This window comes from Schistocerca americana, chromosome 1 (genome assembly GCF_021461395.2).
Source record: "Schistocerca americana isolate TAMUIC-IGC-003095 chromosome 1, iqSchAmer2.1, whole genome shotgun sequence".
Lineage (NCBI taxonomy): Eukaryota > Metazoa > Arthropoda > Insecta > Orthoptera > Acrididae > Schistocerca > Schistocerca americana.
Window position 1 is genome coordinate 518178208 of NC_060119.1, and position 22679 is coordinate 518200886.

General features: G+C 44.6%; 1 long non-coding RNA gene across 1 annotated transcript in view; it reads right to left on the minus strand.

The window, feature by feature from the left end:
* Positions 1-22679, minus strand: part of LOC124624562 — a 232867-nt gene that overhangs the window by 114574 nt on the left and 95614 nt on the right. The window lies entirely within an intron of this gene.

Genomic DNA, 22679 nt, shown 5'->3' on the forward strand with positions numbered 1-22679 from the left:
TGATAGTTACATTAAGACTGTCCTACTGTTGGGTGCACAAATGGTTCCAAGCCCAAGGGCTATCGAAAGCACTTGAACCTACCTTTCAATCACCAATAGAACCCTAGGTATGAGGCCCGAAAAAATCGCGTTTTTGTGCGATGTGTTTTGGAAAATATTACGTAGCGCATGCTATTGCATGCATGCCGATGATGGTAATAATAATAATAGTTTACGTTGTAACTGGTGTAGTTAAAAGAAGTTTCCAGTGTAACATACAGTGTGCTGCGGTCTGTATTGAGATGTGGCAGTGTTAATACGTACATAACGATTAGGACCGCCGTTATTTTGCGTCGTATGTCGTCTCACAAACACACCAACAGCTGGCTGGAGGGGAAGTAGCTGCGATGCTTATCTCGGCAAGTGACAGCGCCGACTGTAATGTAATGTCCGTTCTTGTAGCCTCTGCCGTTTCGTGGGAACCGCAGCAAACAGAGACAAGAAGCTAGAGGTCGTATGTAGCGAGTAATACGACATGGCGTCTTTATCGAAGATCTCCGAGTACTACTTCGGACTGCATTTACGGCGCAAGGCCAGCGACCCGTGCTCGGGGATACGCGATAGGAAATCTCGCCGCCAGGGCCCCCAGAAAACACGGCAGACGCGGCTGGCCGGCCGCGGCATTAAATGTCGTGGTTTAGGGTTCCCGACCTCCCGCCGCCTGCGTGAGTCACCGACCTCGCGGGAGCTCGCCGGCTCCCGAGTGTCCCGATGCCCCGCGCGGGTAATCGCGCAGAGGCGAGGGGGCGCCGCCGCGTCACAGCTCAATAGCCCAATCAGCACGCGCGCCGGCAGTAATAGCACACCAGTGTCCATTCAACGCTGTTTCGCCGTTCCTTCTCCGAAGCACATGTCTGTATATGCTTGCAGACGTTCTGCCGTGTTCCACAGTGGTTCCCAGCAGACATTTCCGACCTCACAAAGGATTAGACACAAAGGAATTACCTACCTTGAAACTTCCTGGCAGATTAAAACTGTGTGCCGGACCGAGACTCGAACTCGAGACCTTTGCCTTTTGCGGGCAAGTGCTCTACCAACTGAGCTACCCAAGCACGACTCACGCCCCGTCCTCACAGCTTCAGTTCTGCCAGTACCTCGTCTCCTACCTTCCAAACTTCGCAGAAGCTCTCCTGCGAACCTTGCAGAGCTCAGTCGGTAGAGCACTTGCCCGCGAAAGGCAAAGGTCCCTAGTTCGAGTCTCGGTCCGGCACACAGTTTTAATCTGCCAGGAAGTTTCATATCAGCGCACACTCCGCTGTAGAGTGAAAATTTCATTCTAGAAACAACCCCAAGGCTGTGGCTAAGTCATGTCTCCGCAATATCCTTTCTTCCAGGAGTGCTAGTTCTGCAAGGTTCACAGGAGAGTTTTTGCGAAGTTTGGAAGGTAGGAGACGAGGTACTGGCAGAATTGAAGCTGTGAGGACGGGGCGTGAATCGTGCTTGGGTAGCTCAGTCGGTAGAGCACTTGCCCGCAAAAGGCAAAGGTCCCGAGTTCGAGTCTCGGTCCGGCACACAGTTTTAATCTGCCAGGAAGTTTCATATCAGCGCACACTCCGCTGTAGAGTGAAAATTTCATTCTAAATTACTTACCTTGGCAGCGAGCGGACATTGAGTGAAACTGGCGGGGAAAGATGAAAATTTGTGCCAGGCCAGGATTCGAACCTGGGACTCCCGTGTACTAGGCAGATGCTCTGACCACTTTGCCATCCATACGGATTCAGAAAATATCGTTCTTGTGAAACACAACTAGCTCTTTATACTCATGAAGTAATAAGTGCTATTGACAGGGGATGTCAAATTGATGCCATATTTTTTGATTTCCAGAAGGCTCTCGACACCGTTCCTCACAAGCGTCTTCTAATCAAACTGCGTGCCTACGGAGTATCGCCTCAGTTGTGCGACTGGATTTGTGATTTCCTGTCAGAAAGGTCACAGTTCGTAGTAATAAACGGAAGGTCATCGAGTAAAGCAGAAGTAATATCCGGCGTTCACCAAGGAAGTGTTACAGGCCCTCTGTTGTTCCTGATCTATTTTAACGACATAGGAGACAATCTGAGTAGCCGTCTTAGATTGTTTGCAGATGATGCTGTCATTTACCGTATAGTTAAGTCATCAGATGATCAAAACGACTTGCAAAATGATTAGATAAGATATCTGTATGGTGCGAAGAGTGGCAGTTGACCCTGAATAAAGAAAAGTGCGAATTTATTCACATGAGTGCTGAAAGAAATCAGCTAAATTTCGATTACGCGATAAGTCCCACAAATTCAACTAAATACTTAAGGATTACAATTACAAATAACCTAAATTGGAACGATCACATAGATAATATTGTGGGTAGAGCAAACCAAAGATTGCGATTCATTGGCAGAACACTTAGAAGGTGCAACAGGTCTACCAAAGAGACTGCTTACACTACGCTTGTCCGCCCTATTCTGGAGTACTGCTATGCGGTGTGGGACCCGCATCAGGTGAGACTGACGGATGACATCGAAAAAGTACAAAGAAGGGCAGCTCGTTTTGTATTATCGCGAAATAGGGGGGATAGTGTCACAGACATGATACGTGAATTGGTGGCAATCATTAAAACAAAGGCGTTTTTCGTTGCGACGGGATCTTCTCATGAAATTTCAATCACCAGTTTTCTCCTCCGATTGCGAAAACATTCTGTTAGCACCCACCTACATAGGGAGAAATGATCATCATGATAAAGTAAGAGAAATCAGGGTTCGCTCGGAAAAAATTAAGTGCTCGTTTTTCCCGCGCGCCGTTCGAGAGTGGAACGGTAGAGCGACAGCAGAAAGGTGATTCATTGAACCCTCTACCAGACACTTTATTGTGAATAGCAGAGTAATCACGTAGATGCAGACGGACTACTGTAGCGTGTAGTGCCCCTCGCCCATTATCCTGATTATTCGCAGTATTTAGGCGACTCGCGTCAGTTCGAGACTGGTCTGGATCTACACTGAAGAGATCATTGGTATTAGTTATATATACGTGGCGTCCGAAAAGAACAGAGACCATTTATGATCCGGCAGCGCCATTGATTTCAATCAATGGCCGCTCGCAGCCAAGGTCTGTAATTTGTTTGTGACTTAATTCAAAAAAGCTGCTGCATCATAAATGATGTTCTTTGGGACGTGTCCGAAAGAACAGACACCACGTGTATGCATTTTCCTTCGAACTTACTTTAATTTTCAAACGTATTCTCCTTGTAACTCCATACACAAACGAAACTGCGAGGACTAGCAGCTACGTCTCTACATGGTCGAGCCCGCGACTTACGAGGACATCTCTCGTACCGTTGTACCAACTTTCCAGAACCCTCATCATTAGAGACAACCTCCTTTGCTAACTGAAAATTTTCTGCGCTGGACTGCAGCCCTCTGTCTGCGCCAAAATATTGTCTTCATAGTCAGCGGTTCATCTGAGCAGAGATGAAAATTAGAGGGAGCCAAGTCCGGGCTGTATGGCGGGTGATCATACACTTCCGATTGAAAACGCTGCAGCAGCGTCCTCATTGCCCCATGTCGCAAAACCCGTCAAAATATACATGGAAACGTTGAAAGGAGAAGTCCTATCCAATCCGCCGTATTCTCCACACGTTGCTCTCTCTGACTACCATCTTCTTCGATCAGTGGCATACAATATGGCTGACCAGCACTTCCGATCATATGAACAAGTGCAAAATTGAACCGATTCATGGATCCCCACAAAAGACGTCCAGTTCCTCCGCCACGGGATTCGTAAGCTATCCGAAAGATGGGAGAATGTAGTGGCTAGCGATGGGCAATACTATGAATCATAGTTTTTTTGTAAGTTTTTCACAATAAAGCCCCGAACTTTGAGAAAAAACGGCAGAAGCAAAGTTGTAGACCTGGTAGTAACATTCGTCTGTGGATCACTTTTACAAGGATACTGAAGTTATCATGTTGTTACACTTGAACGACAAAGAAGAATGTAATTCGTGTATTCAGCCATTAATATACTTACAGGTCTGGTTTGACAAGAACTGGGCGGGGCCCAGAACTTGCTTTGATTGATTTAGGGAAAACACCAAAACCTAAATCAAAATGGCCGGATGGAGACTGGAGCCCCCATTCTCTCGAATACAAGGACAATAGATTTAAAATACGAGGGGCGTTCGGGCGTTCAGTAAGTAACGCAGCTCTTTTTTTCTGAAAGCGCGTTGATTTTATTTAGGATTCCAATACACCAAATTATTCCCGCTCTTTTGCCTACAGAAAACTGTTTTTCGACATAATCTCTGTTCAATGCGACGGCCTTACGCCATCTTACAGCGAGAGCCTGTATGGCTGCATGGTACCGCTCTGCTGGTCCAACGTCGGAGCCAACGGTCAACGTCTTGCTTCATCAATAAACTCACCATCGTCCACGTACTGCTTTCTGCGGAATGTATCCTTCATTGGGCCAACCAGATGGAAATCAGAAAGTGCGAGATCCGGGCCGTAGGATGGACGAGGAGGAACAGTCATGTGAAGTTCTGTGAGCTACTCTCGGGTGCGAAGACTTCGTGAGGCCTCGCGTTGTCATGAAGAAGGAGAAGTCCGTTTGCATTTTTGTGGCGACGAACACGCTGAAGTCGTTTCTGCAATTTCCTTACGATAGCACAGTACACTTCGGAGTTGGTCGTAGCATCATGAAGAAGCCGGCCGCGGTGGTCTCGCGGTTAAGGCGCTCAGTCCGGAACCGCGCGACTGCTACGGTCGCAGGTTCGAATCCTGCCTCGGGCATGGATGTGTGTGATGTCCTTAGGTTAGTTAGGTTTAAGTAGTTCTAAGTTCTAGGGGACCGATAACAACAGAAGTTGAGTCCCGTAGTGCTCAAAGCCATTTTTGAAACATGGAGAAGGACATGAAAGATAATAACCTTTCCATAGTCGCAGAAGACCGTCGCCATTTTACCAGCTGAGTGTGCGACTTTGAACTTTTTCTTCGAAGGAGTGGTGGTGTGACGCCACTCCATGGGTTGCCGTTATGTTAACTGTTCGAAGCGATGGACCCATGTCATAAAGCCTGTGACGATTTTCGTCAAAAAATTGTTACGACCAGCCTCGCAATGCGCAAGCAGTTCCGCTCAGAAGGTCCTTGGTTGATCTTTATGGTCTTCTGTTAAACAACTTGCTGCAATGATGAGAGACGCCTCGCCCAAAGGTTCCACGTGGATTTGCTCATTGCCAGTTCTCCGTAAACATTCGGGAAGCGCCTGTGAACATCTGCGATGCTCTGGCTTTCGTCAAAAGGAACTCAATGACAGCTCTGCGCTTGTAACGCACCTCCGTTATAGGCGCCATTTTGAATACTGCGTATAGCGCCACCACCTATGATTAACGCCGATGCGATGGGCGAATCTTACAGTATACATTCTTGAGTAACGCTACCTTATTCAGCAGTTGTCGTCGGTGTTCTTAAGGATCTTGCACCGTTCACCGCCACCCGCCGCCGTCATAGGTATAACATCTCGTTTTGTTAGGGTATTTTACTCCGGTTGCTCTTAAATCTCCGTTGGAAGAAAGTGCTCCAAAATTTTGTCGACATAATGACTGTCGATTTAATGTGCGACCGACAATTGTTGGTTGGTCTTTGGTCTGTAAGGACTTGCTACTTCTCCGTAATGGATCGCACACGTGCTTAACTGGATTTAAGTGGGGGGGGGGGGGGGGGGGGGAGCAGGACAGTCCATTCGCGGAAAATAGTCCCGTTCTAAGAGCTCCTGAACCTGCGTTGTTAGATGTGGTCGTGCACTGTCATCTATACACACGAACTCAGGGCCGAATGCACTTGGGGAAGGAATGCAACGTCACAATAAAGTCTTGTACGCCCATGCAGCATTATGCCTCCCAACACCATGAGAACTGGTCCACCAAGACGACCTTGATAGACAATGAAACGATAGTTAAATCAAGACTCTAAGCTGCCGACAGGCGTTGATATACATCAACGGGGACAGTTGAAAAAAATGTGTGCCCCGACCGGGACTCGAACCCAGGATCTCCTGCTTACATGGCAGACCCTCTATCCATTTTTTTTTTTTAGATGATCACATTTTGCTCTACATTGTTCGTTGAATTTGTTCCAGGCGAACGTCCGATGGCACCCTCACAGGCTCTTCGTTGATCCGTTCACTCAGTTTTTTTATTACAGAGGGTAGCTAACTCTCTGACCGAACGGCTGGGATGACGAAATTAGAAATTGCGGACACAGCTGTTAAGGTTAATAAGGCGTTGTCTGTTTAAAATAGTTCTAATAATGTGGTTAATCACGAGAGACGTATTTTAAAGGGTCTCAATACCAAGTTAGAGAAGGAGAAAGCAATGGTCATTCGTGCTGACAAGGGGAACACGTCAGTTCTTATATATGACGATGATTACATTAAGAAAACAGAAGAATTTTTTGCAGAAAACGATATTATAGAAATTCACAAAGATCCAACTGATAAGTTTCAGACTAATTTGCGGCGAAAGATTGATAGCACCCAGTTTCTTCTTAACAATTATGAAAAGAATCGCTCAAGATGATGAATGTCAAACTTACCCAGCGCAGATCTCAAGGTAAGATCCACAAAAATGGAAATCCGGTTCGTTCGATTGTTAACAATATGTCATCACCATGCTATAAATTAATTGAGTTCCTTAATAATAAACTTAAATCAGTTTATTCGTTCAATAATTATTTTGAGATCAAAAACAGTGCTGAGATAGCGAATGTAATTAAGGATATACATATACCAAACAGGCGACATTAGCATACTTCGATGTAAAAAATTTTTACAGTAATGTCCCAGTAAAAGGAACTATTGACATTATTAGACGCAATCTCCTCTCCCACAACGAGATTAGCACTACAGAGTGTACAGAACTAATTGAACTTCTAGATTTTGTCTTAGCTTACAATTTTTTTTTTACCTTTAATGACAAAATTTATTATCAAAAGGACCGGCTTGGGATGGGTAATAGCCCAGCTGGCACTTTAGCAGACATTTTTATCGATGATTTAGAATGTAAATTTTTTGCCAAATATCCACAACTAAAAGATAAAACGATTTATTACAAACGGTATGTCCATGAAATTTTATTACTGATAGAAGGTGACACCAGTGAGGTCAACACATTCGCCCAAGCAATAGGTAGCATGCACCCCAAAATAACTTTTACCACTGAAATAGAAGAAGATAGCGCCATTAAATACCATGATCTCACTATTAAGAAAGTTAATAACAAACAGAAGTTTTCGATTTTTAGGAAACCAACTTGTACAGACAGTATCATCAATGCCAGTTCATGCCATCCTTCCCGATACAAAAAAACTTTCTTCACTGCCATCTGAGCCACCGAGGGCACAGAGGATAGTGCGACTGCAGGGATTTATCCCTTGCACGCTCCCCTGATACCCATATTCCTAACTTAGTGTTCACACACTACACTCGTAGTGCCCCTGCCCATTACACTCATTACTCGCATTAGACAACTTTACCGAGTTCTGTAAGAGTTCGGGCAATGCATGTGCATCCGCACAGAAGACGGTCAATGGCCGTTAGCCTTAACTATACGAAGATGGTATCTGTTCTTTCGTACTTAGGGATTACAATTACAAATAACTTAAATTGGAACGATCACATCGATAATATTGTGAGTAGAGCAAACCAAAGAATGTGATTCATTGGCAGAACACTTAGAAGGTGCAACGAGGATACTAAAGAGACTGCGCCGGCCGCGGTGGTCTCGCGGTTCTAGGCGCTCAGTCCGGAACCGCGCGACTGCTACGGTCGCAGGTTCGAATCCTGCCTCGAGCATGGATGTGTGTGATGTCCTTAGGTTAGTTCGGTTTAAGTACTTCTAAATTCTAGGGGACTGATGACCACAGATGTTAAGTCCCATAGTGCTCAGAGACATTTGACTAAAGAGACTGCTTACACCACGATGGTCCGCCCTATTCTGGAGTACTGCTGTGCGGTGTGGGATCCGCATCAGGTGGGACTGACGGACGACATTGAAAAAGTACAAAGAAGGGCAGCTCGTTTTGTACTATCCCGAAATAGGGGAGATAGTGACACAGACATGACACCTTAATTGGAGTGGCAATCATTAAGACAAAAGCGTTTTTCGTTGTGACGGGATCTTCTCATGAAATTTCAATCACCAGCTTTCTCCTCCGATTGCGAAAACATTCTGTTGGCACACGCCATCATAGGGAGAAATGATCATCACGAAAAAATAAGAGAAATCAGGGCTCTCACAGAAAAATTTAAGTGCTCCTTTTTCCCGCGCGCCGTTCGAGAGTGGAACGGTAGAGAGAGAGAGCTTGAAGGTGGTTCACTGAACCTTCTGCCAGGCACTTTATCGTGAATAGCAAAGTATCATGTAGATGTAGATGTAGATCTTCATATTGATAGACAATGTTCCAGGGTGCATTAAATGTCCCCACCTCTTGCCATATGAGGATACGCCCAAAATTGTCGATGATGATGGGTTTGGTGACACCGATGCTGTAGTGGGGAATGGGGAGGGGGGGTAGGCATAATGCTGCGCCGGCGAACTGACCTCAAAATATCTGAACATGGTACAATCAACGGTCAACGTTACTGTGGCATTGTGCTCGTTTCTCACGTGCGTCTTCCCAACGTTGCGTTCTGCCCTGACTTAGTTTTTATAGATGACAATGAGGGACCGCAGAGAAGCAGGGGTGGAGGAGTTCTTATAACGATAGGATATTCGACGAATGGACTGACCTGCCCTTTCCCCCGGCTTAAGTTACATTGAGAACGAGTGGGATGCTATGGTAAGATATATCTCACACGTCCACATGCGTCAACGACCATTCAGCACCTGTCAACCACGATGATGGAGGAATAGAACGCCCTGGCACAAAAAGTTCTTGCCAACCTTATCGTTGTGGCCTGTGTGGAAGCAGGCATTGGCGTCTGTGATGATCACACAGACAGACAGACACAGACATACATACACACACACACACACACACACACACACACACGCACACACACACACACACTATTAACAACCACATCCTGCCTTTTGTATTGCCCAAAGACCATCATGAATCGCGTTGCTTTCAGTGTAATTATGGTCTTTCAATAAAAGCGTTATTACTGTTCGTGTCAGTGTGTATTTATTGCCGGCCGAAGTGGCCGTGCGGTTAAAGGCGCTGCAGTCTGGAACCGCAAGACCGCTACGGTCGCAGGTTCGAATCCTGCCTCGGGCATGGATGTTTGTGATGTTCTTAGGTTAGTTAGGTTTAACTAGTTCTAAGTTCTAGGGTACTAATGACCTCAGCAGTTGAGTCCCATAGTGCTCAGAGCCATTTGAACCGTTTTTTTGTGTATTTATTTCATTTAACTTCTGTTCTATACTGTATCAGGTCTTTCTGTGTATGGTCCAAGTTTCTTCGAGCTATGTTACACGGCAGTGACATCATGCGCAAGCTACTTTCGTCCTTAGGTTTTGCACAATAGTGCATTTATCAGCTGATAACCTAAGAAAACTGCCACAATCACTTTACCTCGCCACCGACACAGGAGGAAAATGCCTCTGCTTCCTACAAGCTGGAGGCCCTCACCGTATGCAGCGACCAAGACCGCGTTCGTTAACTGGACTGTCTCGCGCGGCGCTCAGACAATGGGCTGCGACGTTGCTTATCAACACCGCTGCCGACAATGGACAGCGTTCTGAGCGCGGACCTCGACGTCGAGGAATGCGAATTACCGCCTTTATCTGCGGCAGTCGCCGGGGAAAGCACTTGGCGCTGTTTCTCTCCGACCAGCCGTGTAGGGCAGGGAATGCGCAAGCGCTGGAACAGTAGCCACGGCGGCGAGTCGTACTTTTGTGTGGAGGTCCTTGCACATTAAAACCTGAGCTGATTGCTACCTAGCATAAGTACACCAGCGCAAAATCGCACAGACATTTATATCTACGTTTTGGACAATAATGTCAGTATCTTACATAGCCTTTTCTAGCTAATATTGAGCTTTATATTCGTTAGTTACTACGGACGATAATAGAGGTTTCCGATCTCAACGTGTTAGTCTCCTGCTAGCGTTTTTGGGTAATTTCCAAGAATGATTGCTTATCGAAGTCGCGGGGTCCGAAGGATGCATATGGCACGTGCGATTGTAAATCGATCATGCGACTCTGGTGGCGGGCGTTATGAGTATGTTTACGGTGGTCACTACAGCAACGACGAAAGAAGAGCGTTACAAAAATACTTGTAATTACAAAGGTCATCATCATGTGAATGTCCATGTGATGTGAACGCTACGGGAACAATTCCCTTTTGGCCATAGCCTGCGTAAACTCTGCCAATATCACGCAAAAATATGGGTAGAGTGTCACTTGCATTAACTTTTCCCTGCAAACGCAACTTGTGGAAATAGAGGTACTGAAACGAGTATAGTTCGTCTCTTTGTCCTGGACGCCCTTCTCTTTTAATGGAAGACTTCACAGATTTGCATAGCCGCTCGATGTTCTGCGTGTGCACCCTAGGGTTACCCGAAGACACGCTCTACAGAGTAGTTGATGAACTCGTGGTCGAATCCTTCTGCTTTGAGTGTCCTGCAGGACTGAAACCCGTCTGTAATGATTTTAATACCAGGCAGTATGCAGTGCTTTATCAGACCCACTACAGTGACCTTGTCTCGGGCAATACTCTCACAACGAAACACTTCCGGGACTCTCGTTCTATCCCACCGAATTCCCAAATATGATCGATTTCACTCTTTGAAGGTCGTCCACTTTCCTTCTTCCTTCTTGCTGTGTGAGATTCGTCCACTTCAACAACCTTACTCGGTCCACCAATAGGTTCCTAGAGCACGCGTACGGGATAACCCTCTTTTCGCCGAAAATCAAACTCTTTATATTTTTAGTTTCAATCACTTAAATGAGAGATACAGTTACTAATAATAATCTGTCTGAGTATACACTGCTCTGTAAAACCCGAAATATTCACCCATGGTAGTGGCAGATAAGTCAGTTTCTGATGCTGTTACTTGCAAGGCGCAGTCTCGAATCCAGCAAGGTAGAAGAGTTACGCTGGTACGGATGGACAATTTGGAAGAGTCGAACTATGTAATCTTCCCGGTACTCGTTCGTTTTCCGCAATGAAATTGTGACGGTATTTCAGCATCGAAACTCTTCTTACAAATCTTTACACACTTCGCACCACCACGATCTACGCGGTCCTTCCTTTCCTCGTCCGGTAGTACTCCATATTTGCTACAAAAAGTGAAACAATTTTCTACGCTGGATAAGAATGGAATTAGATTTTTCCATGTGAGAGAATCTGCAGAAGAAACGTCAAGAACGCCAGGCATCCCACTCACTACCGACATAAATCGTCTGGGTTTCCATAGCGACTCACAAATAATTCGTGGAGGTATGTAACTTAGAGCAACTAAGGGAACGACGGAAAACAGATAAAAATGACGATCACAAATAATTGATCATAACGCCCGCCGCCAGTTGCATGACGATCTACAATCGCACGTTCGATATGTATCGTTTGGACCCCGCGACTTCGATAGGCAATCATTCTTGGAAATTACCCGCATTTGGGTTAAGGAACACACTGAGGAGCCAAAACAATAAAACGCCAGCTTAATAACGTGTTGGTTCAAATCTGGAACGCTATACAACAGCGATTCTACGTGGGATCGAGTCGACCAGTCACTGGTACGTTTCGGGAGGTATGTGGTCCAGGTTACGAAATTCCCGTAAATTACGGGTCGCCGGTTTATGGGCACAGTACTGACGACCGACAGCGTCCCACATGTATTCCAGCGGGCTCAGATCGGATTAATCTGGTGGTCTTAAGTTCACTATCATGTTCCTCAAATCACGGTAACACGATTCTGGCCTTGCGAAGTGGACAGTTGCCCTGCAGGAGCCGGCCGCTGTGGCCGAGCGGTTCTAGGCGCTTCAGTCCGGAACCGCGCGATCTCTACGGTGGCAGGTTCGAATCCTGCCTCGGGCATGGATATGCATGTTGTCCTTAGGTTAGTTGGGTTTAAGTAGTTCTAAGTCTGGGGGACTGATGATCTCAGGTGTTGAGTCCCATAGTGCTCAGAGACATTTTGAGCCCTGCAGGAGGTGCCACCGCCGCCCGGGAAGACATCAGGCATGAAGGGATGCAGGTGGTCCACAACAATGTTCACGCAGTCCACAACTGTAATGGTGTCTTCGACTACTAAGACAGGTCCCATGGCAGTTCAGATGAATGTCGCCCATAGCATAACACTGCCCCCATTGGGCTGCGTCCTTGGCGTAGTGCCTGTTCCGTCTGATCCGGCCAGGCGACACACTGCCAGTGATGGAAGGTCCCATCTCCGTGGTGCCGTCCCAGGTGCAATGTAACTGACGACGTCGTGGGTCAGTATGGGAACACGTAGCGGTCGCCTGTTGTGAAGCCCCATACTCTACAAAGTGCCCCGAATAGTGTGCTCCAAATCACTTGTACCTGCGCCGGCATTCTACCAGATATGCCACAGATCGCCACCTATCCTCCTTTACAGAGAGGACAAGGTTCCTGCTGCCACGTTGTATGATAAGATGTGGACATCCAAAAACACCTTGTTGCTAACTGATAGTTTCACCTTGAAGCGTCCCCTTAGAAAAATTAATGAATTACTGTGCTGATAAACCTCTTACATTACTTGATTTTCAAACAGCTGAGCAGAACTGAACGTACTCAGACATTTCGCTCTTTACCTTCTCTGATCAAGACCAAACTGACACACAATATTTTTAGTGCAACGCAATCTGACTTTCAATAATCCCTACAAAAGAATGGCCCTGAACAACAATAATCTATACCTTTCACGAATCACTTACCTCACAAAAATCTTCGTTACTCGAACTACTGCAATACAACGAGCGCCAATACTGCCAACTAGATAAGAGAATCAAACTACTGAAGGCACTAACTACTGATAGGCATAGTTAGCAAATGAAAGATTTTGATAGAGAACAAACAATGTATTTACCTTAATAGTGTCCAAGAGTCATAATATATATAGCAGTTCATGACATCCAGTCTTACAAATTTACTGTCTCTGATGGACACACGTCCAGATCATCCGCTCTCAAAACTCCGCCATCTCTCTCTCCACATCCACCACTGCTGGCGGCTCAACTCCAACTGCGCAACGCTGCCCAACACTACAATAGCATATATTCCAACAATGCAAACCAACCACAGCCTTCACACAGCACAGTCAGTGATTTTCGTATAGAGCGCTACGTGGCGTTACCAACATAAAAACCTAAACAGCCTACTTACAACCATCCTTCAAGCACTTTCCGTGGAGGCTCAAGACAGTAGTGCGCGAACAGCAGATCAGCTTCACTGTTACCGAGATGCTCATTCCCAGTCATCGGTCCATAACAATGTGGTCTTTGTGAAACTCGCTTATGTCGGTGGTTGCCTTACTTTGTGTCCCGTATCGCTGCTAGTGTGATTGCACGTTCGTCTCTGTTCCGCTTATATACCTTCCTTACCGCATCACCTGCCCGAACCGTACTCAGGAGTCTCTGTCTCCCGAAGGGTAGTGTTTAAAACGTTTCGTCCCACCAGTGTAGCGTCGGGCATGCGAACCAAAGTAATCGCCGTTCCTCTGTGTGGCACTCATTATGGCATGACCAGATTTGTTGGACACCACACTCAGAGGACACGGCTGCCAGCAGACAGTGGTGGCTTCCGAACAAGTACACAATGCTGCCAGAGTGTTTTCCAGAACACGACTTGGATTTCCATGATAGGCATTTATTTTTCGGTAAGGCTCACATGCTCCTTAACTACATACAACGCTTGTAATATAAAAAAAACCTAACAGAATCACTGTAATTTGTTAAGCCATTTTATGCATATACGATCATTTCTCTCTGGCAAAACTTATTTTAATACGTAAACAGTCATATTTGTTATATTTTCACTTTCCCCAGAGGCAAAGAAATTTTCTCATGCCATTTCTTTCTCCTTTTTCAGTTTCTCAGATTGGCGCATTCACATTGTTTCCTGAAAATCGTAAACATTTATCTCTCCCCCCCCCCCCCCTTCCCTATTTCGTTTGAATTGGTAATATGGACTTTATACTTACACAAGAGAGACTTTCTGTAGGCTATTGTTGCTTTATAAGCAAGTAGTGGCTTAAGCCATCCTCGACGCTGCACAGCGGAGAAGTATCTCATTCTGTTGTTCAGTCTTGATGAAGTTGGATGTGTGTGCAGAATAATTCATAGAGAAATGTATAAAATGAAGCAAAGTATTCAAGTAAAATGACAACAACTCGTTTCTCGGCGAGAAAGTATTTTCGATTGATCGTAAAAAAAACTGTGTAGTAAACAGTGTGAAGTAGGAGTAATTGCAGAGAATTCATTTACCTTTTAGCAGTATGTCGGAACAGAAAAACACAAACGCGAAGTGCAACGAATTGAAACTGGAAAAACACCACAGCAAATACTGCTAGGGGAAACCCGCCATTCTTGTTTACCATTTTCTAATGTGCGTGTGTGAAATCTTATGGGACTTAACTGCTAAGGTCATCAGTCCCTAAGCTTACACACTACTTAACCTAAATTATCCTAAGGACAAACACACACATCCATGCCCGACGGAGGACTCGAACCTCCGCCGGGGACCAGCCGCACAGTCCATGACTGCAGCGCCTTAGACCGCTCAGCTAATCCTGGGCGGCCTACCATTCTCTGAACAGCATTGTACAGCTTTCTTTTGTGCTGACATTCCTTTAAGTGAACTGAACTATCCAAAATTTCGTGAATTCTTAAAAAAAAAAATACACAGGCAAAGCTCTTCTATTTTCTTACACATTAAGAAAAGACTTCATCAGTCGAAGCTATGAGAAAAGAACGCAACAAATCAGACAAAGGGTTGTCAATAAAGAAATGTGGGCATCAAGTGATGGAACAACAAACTCGAAGGCAAGAAATACTACAAATGTAATTGCGGGAATTTTGGAAGAGCAAGGTCCTGGCGAAAAGTTTCTAATAAACTGAACGTTTAGAAAAAGAAATTTTGCACCATTAGTAAACTGTTCGACAGATTTATTGATACCGTGGAGCCCGAAGGCGTTAAAAATGATAATTTTCTACTCTTCGTAACGGATGCTGTACATTATATGACGAAAGCTCCTGATTCACTAAAAGCATTACACAGTAAAGTGGTGCCTGTGACTAGTTTAGCTCATGCCTTACACAGAATTGTAGAAGCTATTTATAATAAATTCAGTAATACTGACAAATTTATTGGGGGTCAAGGGGGTATTTTTCTGATATTTTATACGTAATCGTTAATAACTGAGGCGAACAAAGTTGTTTTTCTTATAATTTTAGAAAAGTCCTGTTTAACTGAGTTCTAGGCGCTTCAGTCTGGAACCGCGTGACCGCTACGGTCGCAGGTTCGAATCCTGCCTCGGGCATGGGTGTGTGTGTGATGTCCTTAGGTTAGTTAGGTTTAAGTAGTTCTAAGTTCTAGGGGACTGATGACCACAGATGTTAAGTCTCATAGTGCTCAGAGCCATTTGAACCCTTTTTTTGTTTAACTGAATAGTTGTTCAACATTTAGATGCTTCTTTGTTTCTATAACAACCTTTTCTTACTTTCGGTTTCTAGTAAATTTTCAATCTTTTCAATTTCTAAAATAACCTTTCCTTCTTTCTTTAGGTTCAGTGGGACGCAGAAGACGCTCGCGCGGAGTTCCGGACCCTTAGTGTTTGTAGATTGTTTCGTGACATTGCGAAACCAGTATTTACTCGCGCGCGCGGTTTCTGAAATTTTAAGAAGAAGGCTACACCATCTGGCGATGCTGGACAGTTTTTACTGCGAAATATTGTGGAGGTACTAAAACAAAATCCGACGGTAAGCCCGAGAAGCGTATTTAAAACCAGTGCGCCGGGAAAGCCTTAAGGGACATATTATTAATATTATTTATTTTACGATATGCCTCACAAACAGAAGTCTGATTTAACGTACCGCTGTAAGAGAGCTCAAGTTGCGAAAATAACTCACACTCTGTAAATGTCGCAGCAGTCTCATAACAAAACTACGACATGCGAGCACAGCCGCGTGTAGCAACTAGTAGACCTAGAACACTACACTGTCCAGCCACATTAATGCAAGCACCTGTCAAAAGCCTAAATAACCACCTTTTGCAGGGCGGACCGCTGCGAGATGCTCAGGGAGAGAGTCAGTGACGTTCTGGAATGTACCGACAGGGATGAGGAGCCACGCCGACTCAGTCTTCAACCACTCGATAGAGGTGGTCCCATAGATTCTCGCGAGTCCCGTTATTGACAAGGGAAACTCCCCATCTCAGATTTAGTGGCCCATCGGACAGCCCATCAAAAACTGAACACAGATCAAGAACGAAAACAGGAAGAAGGTGTGGTGTCACCGCCAGACACCACACTTGCTAGGTGGTAGCCTTTAAATCGGCTGCCGTCCGTTAGTATACGTCGGACCCGCGCGTCGCCACTATCAGTGACTGCAGACCGAGCGCCGCCACACGGCATGTCTAGTCTAGAGAGACTTCCTAGCACTCGCCCAGTTGTACAGCCGACTTTGCTAGCGATGGTTCACTGACAAATTACGCACTCATTTGCCGAGGCGATAGTTAGCATAGCCTTCAGCTACGTCATTTGCTACGACCTAGCAAGGCGCCATTATCATTTGCTATTTATCTTGTGATGCATGTACCGTCAGACCGATGTTCACCAATTATGGATTAAAGTTAAGTATTTCAGAAGCTACGTACATTTTTTACCAGACTCAACTCCTTTAAGTGTTCCAGACCTCACGCCAGCCTGCGTGAGCTTAAACGCGTGCCTTTCGGCTACCTCATAGTGGCTTGGCTGTCTTGCCAAGTCACAACAAAAGGTGTACTAGAATGTGAAAAAAAAAGCAATATAGAAACAGTGAATGGTCCAAGAAAAAGAAGGGCAATATAGTGGAGCCGGGAAAAGAACTGGTCTCGTGGTTACGTGGTTACTGTGTTGGATTGCCAAGCGGGCGAGCCCCGTTCAAGCCTCCGTGGTGCCAATTATTATTACTTTTTTTTTCGATGTTCGCTTCATTAAAATTTGTGTCTGTGTCGTGGTGTAACGTCCGCTTGCAACAGCAAGGCGTAAGGTAGGGACCTATGACAGTTGATTCTGCACAACTACTCTGTTGGCAGCCGAAAGGAAGTGACTTTCGAATGGGAACCGCAAACGTTTGATGATAAGGTGACAAGTCAAGGGAATCCTCCCCCGAAAAACACGTCTGGTGTGTCATACACGGCATTGGTGACAGTACGTGTGTCATATGGCAGGAATACGTTGCCGACGCACCTAAAATGTGTACGACTGGTAAATGAGTGAGATATGCCTCGTAGCCCGATATAGGTGTTCCTCTGAATGTGATTATGATCACTCCCAAGGAAATGATGAAAACATAATAATTTGTCGCATGAGCTGAAACAAATGAACGCAAAAGTTTCACAATCACAGAGTTTCTCTGTGCCCTGTTAAAACATACGTTTTTAACGTTTTTGGAGTTGCGTGGCGTTTTGGAAGTCTTGACTCTTGATTCCTTTGTTGTAGCATTTGTTGTTTCCGTTTCTGTGAGACGTAGATATGGTACCTCGTGCGACTGTAGGTCACATAAATATTGACATTTTTTATCGGTTGTAAACCGTAGTTAACGTATTTTACGAATATAATTAGTATAAAAGATACAGTTAATGTTCTTGAAACAACTGATATGCAGCGATAATTTAAGAGTAACGTGTTTATTTAAAAGATGTCTATGAAAATAAAAAAAGATCGTAAAGAGACGCGATTGTACGGCCGAGGAGGAAGGACGTACTTTGTGGTACACACACTGTTTTGTTTCGCGATATGGAAGGCAGCCACTGAGCGGCTACACATATTTTATGTAAGTTATTCGGTATTCTGGCAAAATAAACGAATTATTGTTATCACAAAATGAATTTCCTTGTAATAGTTGTCACCTCAAATGGTCGCAGCGGCCAATTATTTTTAATAAGCATTTTTTCAGTAATTTGCGCTGCGGGAAGCTCATCTTCTGATGCAGCCTCTGGTCGGCCCCTACGCGCCGAAGTATTAATTTATTTTTTTAAAGTGTTAACAGTAACTGTAAATGCGACAGATTTCGTTGTAAGAACCTTTCTAAATTGGAACAGATAATTAATTTACGTTAAAGTTCATTTTTTTAAATTATACAGATTCCATGTCCTCACCTCATGGTCTTGCGGTAGCGTTCTCGCTTCCCGCGCACGGGGTCGCGGGTTCGATTCCCGGCGGGGTCAGGGATCTTTCCTGCCTCGAGATGACTGTGTGTTGTTGTGTCGTCTTCATCATCATCATTCATCACCATTACGGTAGGAGGAAGGCAATGGCAAGCCACCTCCGATAGGACCTTGCCTAGTACAGTGGTGCGGGTCTCCCGCATCGTCCCCTACGCTCCTCGGAGTATGGGACCTCAACATCATCATCATCACAGATTCCATGAGTTTTATCTTGGCCGCACCAGTTAACGGCAACTATATTTTAGTTATCACGTTCAAAATCTAAAGTTGGTACGTGAATAACAGCGGCCCTTCAAGAACCCCTCTCATATTTACTTATGCACGTAGGTAAAAGTGATAAGAAAAGACAATATCCCTGAGAGAAAGAATGATGCACTAACAAGAGAAAAATTCATGCTGATAAATTAAATAAAATAAATATTACATATATAATTTTTTTTTTCATAACATAACAAATGGCAACAACGTAACACTCGCCTGTTCTCATTATTCATCACATTTAGTTGTGACGGTAACGTATTCTTACCACATGGTTCAAAAATGGCTCTGAGCACTATGGGACTTAACTGCTGAGGTCATCAGTCCCCTAGAACTTAGAACTACTTAAACCTAACTAACCTAAGGACATCACACACATCCATGCCCGAGGCAGGATTCGAACCTGCGATCGCAGCGGTCGCGCGGTTGCAGACTGTAGCGCCTAGAATCGCTCGGCCACTCCCCTTACCACATGACTCATACGCATAACCAATGCGTAGTACGACAACTGCCAAGACTGCAGAAAGAGAACAAACATTTTAATGACCGGATGGACGATTCATAATGTTTTGAAAGTGAAATAAAATGAAATAAATGGTACGAGGGAGTTCTGAACACGGCATGACCGCTTGCCCACGACGCTGTTGCTGTTTGAGGCTGCTCTTTATTGCACTTTTTGTTGTTGGACCGTTCACTGTTTCTATTTTGCTTTTTTTTTCACAGTTCAGTACACCTTATTCCTGTATGCATGCTTGATCTGTGTTCAGTTTTTGGCGGGTCATCTTGCCACTAAGGCCGGTATTACACTATCAAATTTCTTTGTCAAAGATTTGATCAAAGATGTGATCCAATATTCCGTCCAATATATTTGACAAAGATCTTTGACGTAGCGCTAGAAGGGGTATTACACTGTCATCAAATTTTTCGTCAAAGTTCAAGATTGCTGACAACAACTTGTTATTAACCGCAGCAGTTCTACGTACTCCAATTGCATTGTGTGCACATGCGGAAAAGAAGTGGGGGGAAAAATGGAACCATACATACGAGGTTGACAGTCTTAAAAGTCCTGGGATTACAACTTGATAATAAATTCGGTTTGGAGGAGCACACCACAGAACTGCAGAAAGGCCTTAACAAATCTGTATTTGCAATTCGAGTGTTAGCAGACATAGGCAACATAAAAATGAAAAAGCTTGCATACTTTCATTCCATAATGTCATATGGGATAATATTTTGGGGTAAATCTTGAAGTCAAACAAAAGTTTTCAAGGTCCAAAAGCGTGTAATACGTATTATTTGTGGAGTAAATTCACGGACCTCCTGCAGAAACCTCTTCAAAGAACTGGGTATACTAACTACTGCCTCTCAGTATATTTACTTCTTAATGAAATTTGTCGTAAATAATATATCTCTTTTCCCAACAAACAACTCAGTTCATACACACAATACCAGGAACAAAAATGATCTACACAAGGACTTAAAAGCACTTACTTTAGTTCAAAAAGGGGTCCACTACTCAGGAACACTCATCTTCAATAATTTGCCAGGAAACATAAAAAATTTTGTTACAAATAAAGATCAGTTTAAAAGGAGCCTGAAAGCATTACTACTGGCCAACTCCTTCTACTCCATTGGCGAAATTTTTGATAGAAACAAATGATGTATTTATTCATACTATTAGTATTGTTATTTCAGCTTAAAAAAAATCGACATGTTCCATATCCACGAGGATCTCCTCAGCACGGATCTATGGAACGAAAAACTAATCTAATCTGGGTGAAGCCGCGGGTTTTACGACGACACGATAAAAGCATTCAACAAAACTTGTTACGTGAGCTTACAGTGGAAGACGTCAAGTCGTACATCAATTACTTAAGAATGGATGAGCATACATTTCTGTATGTGCTCAATGAAGTGTATCCTCATATCACAAAGCACAATATTCACTTAAGAACTGCTACATCTTCAGAAGACAGGCTCACTATAATACTCCGATTCCTCGCTACAGGAGAGGGTTATGTTAGGATAGGTTAGGTTAGGTCATGTTAGGTCTCCAATTTTCTTAATCTATTTTTGTATTCAGGGTGCCTCACGTTGTAAAGCGCCTCATCAGCTTCAGACATCTCTATTAATTTTGTAGTTGTCGGCACACACCAATTGCATTTACCGGCAATGGTTATAAAAACACTACAGACGACAGAACGCTGCAGCGATGCTAGCGCTCCATGTGGTAACATGTCACATTGCAGTGAACAGAAGACAAGCGGTTTCTTTGATCAAATATACAGCGAGGCCCTAGATTTGATCAAATATTAGACGACATTTGACAAAGTCCCTATTACACTATCAAATATCTTTGACAAAGATATTGGACAAAGAAATTTGACAGTGTAATACCGGCCTAACTCTGAGCGGGGAGCGATGGGGAGCTTCCCTGGGGAGTGAACGGCACGGCGCGGTCCCCGGCCGGCGCGCAGCCAGACAAACAGGCGGAGCGCAGCGCAGCTAATTGAGACGACGTGTGCGGCGCTAATTGGCGCCTGGCAGGGAGGCGGCGCTCGCCTTTACGGCCGGCTGGCAGCGCACGAGGCCTGGCCGGCGGAGGGCGCGTGACAGCCGCCAGTAAGGCAGCACACTTCATGGAACGCGTCCGTCTCCAGCCACGGCAGCCGCTTACCACGCTACCAGACGTTCTCGGAAGCAAGGGAAGACGCGCCCCTACTTAACGGGCCAGTCAGCTGCACGACGGCCGACAGCAGTCTCATGTCAAGACTACTCCCACCCAATTAATAGCCACACTGGACAAGAAATAAGTCTACTCCCAGCTGACGTCTCACTAATAACGCCTCGGTCCCCGAGAATGGCTTCTCCATGTTTGCCTTATCCTGCAGTGGTGTAAAGTTTGGTTTTGCTTTAACTTCTGTCCACGTTCATGACGTTCAGAAGTGAGTTACTATCTCTGTTTTTCAAACTGTTAAAGATAATGTATCAGCAATAACTTCTTTGGAGATTGTTCCACCTAGCGACCTTGTCGCTCACGAGACTTTAACGTGGAACGAAGCAGTTGGCTCCATTGCGGTTAAGCTGCTGGAAATGTTTCTGTGGAAAAGCAGAATCTACATCTACATAATTACTCTGCAGTTCGCAATTAAATGCCTGGCAGAGGGTTAATAGAATCACATTCAAGCTATTTTTGTGCCCCTCCACTCTCGAACAGCGCGCGGGAAAAACGAACACTTAGATCTTTCTGTGCGAGCTCTGATTTCTCTCATTTTATTATGAAGACCATTCCTTCCCATGAAGGTGAGCTCCAACAAATTATTTTCACACTCTGAGGAGAGATTTGGTGACTGAAATTTCATGAGAAGGTCCTACCGCATTGAAAAGCACCTTGCTTTAATGATTGCCACGTGAATTCACATCTCTTACCCGTGTCGCAGTCTCTCCTGTTTCACGATAGTACAAAACGAGCTGCCCTTCTTTGAACATTTTGAGTGTCCTCCATCAATCCTACCTGATGCGGATCCTACACCAAACACCAGTAATACGGAAGAGGACATCTAAGCGTAGTGTAGGCACTCTCTTTAGTAGACCTGTTGCATTTTCTCAGCGTTTTGCCAAAAAATCGTATTCTTTCGTTTACGTTACACACAATATTATCTACGTGATCGTCACAACTTAAGTTATTGGTAATTGCAATCGCTAAGTATCGAGTTGAATTCACAGCCTTCAGATTTTTGTGATTTAATGTGTAGCCGAAATTAAAATATTGTATTAGACCCAGCCCATTTGTAAATTGAGTCCTGACGATATGTTGTATGTTTGAGTAGCCCAATTTACTGTAATGGGTGATTGCACTATATATATATATATATATATATATATATATATATATATATAATTAACACTACACAATGATGTCGCCAGAAGCTACAGCATCCTGTCCTATGGGTTTCCCTGATGCGCCACAATGAACAGTTAATTTGAAACTCGCTGGTAGATTAAAACTGTGTGTCGGACCGAGATTTGAAC